This window comes from Taudactylus pleione, unplaced genomic scaffold (assembly GCF_031769625.1).
Source record: "Taudactylus pleione unplaced genomic scaffold, aTauple2 ptg000201l, whole genome shotgun sequence".
NCBI classification, from domain to species: domain Eukaryota; kingdom Metazoa; phylum Chordata; class Amphibia; order Anura; family Myobatrachidae; genus Taudactylus; species Taudactylus pleione.
Window position 1 is genome coordinate 3,535,915 of NW_028284603.1, and position 2,442 is coordinate 3,538,356.

Here is a 2,442-nt window from a genome sequence, read left to right on the forward strand (position 1 = left end):
GGAATTTTGACCCAGGTTGACCTTTTCAGACAGAAGAAATGTTAATCAGCAAATTACCGGGTCTAAAAGTTTGACCCGGTAATTTGCTCTTCTGTCTGAAGGGGGGTACAGGCAGGGACCAGCTAAACAACCCAGCACGCCAATGCCGGATAAAAGACGGTATTTTGGCTTTTTCCTCTCTGAAAGTGGTATAAACCTTCTTATGTGTTAATAAAAGTTAGAGGGAGACTTGAAGTATAATTTCTCAGAACACCAAACTTTCTTTTGCTACTAATACTGTAATTAAATAAATCACATTCCTGGGCACAAAACAAGGTCTTTCTTAATCAACACTGAATAATTCTACAGTAAGAGCCTTAATAAAATTATAGAAAGAGTAAGCTAACAGTGATGATATTCTTAGTATAATAAATGTATTCTATAGCACTATTGTCGAAGATGGATAATTGGCTGAGACAGAATCTGTTAAAATTAAAATCTGCACGACGCCAATTTGTGAATGGCAACAAGACGCCATTTTGCGAATGGCCGCCCAGCGCCATTTTAGGGAATCTCACACATTATAAGTACATACGGCGATGCTATTATTTAGCGTCATGCGATTCCCATGCAATAGAACAATGTTAAAAGTCCTCATTATATAAATACATACATTTACTAACACATATAATATGAACAACCCTGCAAAACACGTACCACGGTGTACTCCACAAACACGTAGTCGTACAAAACGCTAACTAGCGGCTTTCTTAATATCCTTACACTTACACACTGCACACTTACATAAAAAGGTTCCCTAACATTAAAGTTTATATTCAAGGTTTTATTTACTATTAAGTATGTAATAAAGCGACTGTATTTAAGATCTCAGGGTTAGTACATGATAAACAGACCGTGTTTGGTGCTATTCTAAACCACTGTTTATTTGCAGACTTCCTAAGGGTACATATACAGACGCTCTATTTCCAGTAGTTAGTCTGCTTGTTCTTTCTTCTGACTGAGGCTTCACCTTTGATGCCGGAAATCTGTATCCAGAGCGCCTGCGTATGTATCGACTGTACCTTGTGATTGTATAATTTGTTTCCGCTAATTGTATTTAGATCACAGCGTGTAACTATCTGCTTTTTGATTAATAATATCTTTTTGTGCTTTGGAACCACAATCAAAGTCTGAAAAGCAATTATTTCTTGTGCAACTTATAACGCTAAATAGCGACATTTAGAGTGTATAGATAGGTAGGAATCGATACTATGTATCTGAATGTACTGAGCATAAACATAAAGATGCTTAAGTGCACTAGAAAAGAGAGCCAATATTCTAATTTTATTGGCCATAATATTGTGATGTTGAGGCATTACTTACACTGAGCAGCATTTAAATCGTGCATTTCAATAAATATTATTTTTTTTATTCTTATTCTTATTATTATACAACAGTAATTGTATTTGTTAACTTTCATTACACCTACAAAAAGCAAGGCATTACCCTGGCTCTATAACGTGGAAGCAAAAAGAGAATTTTGTTGTAGGAAATCCAAATCACAATTTTAAGGATAATTTAGCTTTATATTTAGTTTTAACTGGCAATAGTGATGCTATCTTTGTCTGGTATTAGGCTCAGTGATTTACAGTAGGTCCAGTTTATATATATTTGTATCCTTTATTTATAAGGGATATGTAGGATCTGATTAGTTGCTAAAGGCATTACCATTGCACTACAACTTCTCGCATGGATCAGTTTTCATATATTTCATCTTCTATCAAGTAGCAGTAATTCCACACATGTATGCTTTCTCTGAGCCCTAAACAGTCCAGCATGTGTTCATTGTTAGGGGTGAAGTTTAATACCATACTGCCCATAGACTTATTTATGAGAGGTGCAATGTGTGCTGTACTCACAAATCCCCCGGACATACCCTGCACCCATAGTATACTTGCTTTGTTCTGGCAAGTGGATCCCTCCTCCTCCACAGTGACATCTTCCCAGCACCATCTTCCCAGCGCCATCTTTCAAGTGACATCTTCCCACACATCTTTCCAGTGACATCTTTCCAGTGACATTTTTGGGAAGATGGTGCCTCACAGTGAAAACAATGACTCCGGCAATATATAGTAGCAGAACCTTTGCTCTCTTGGGCATAGGTGCTTTCTTCCTGAATATCACTGGGAAGATGAGGCCATGGAGGAGGAAGGCATTGCTTGCTGGCACAAGGTAAGTGCAGGGCTTGCGTGGGGGAGTGATGCTAAGAGGAGTGGGCCCCCTCGATTGTTAATATGCCCCTGATACTGCCACTAGGTATTTACTGGGTTGCAGGGCCGTAACTAGGGTGGTGCGGCCAGTGCCATGGAACAGGGCACCGCAGGGCAGGGGGCACTGTTCAGGCCTGTCACTTTTCCTGGTTATTATCATTCTCACTTCCTCTTCTTTTATTCCCAGCATCTC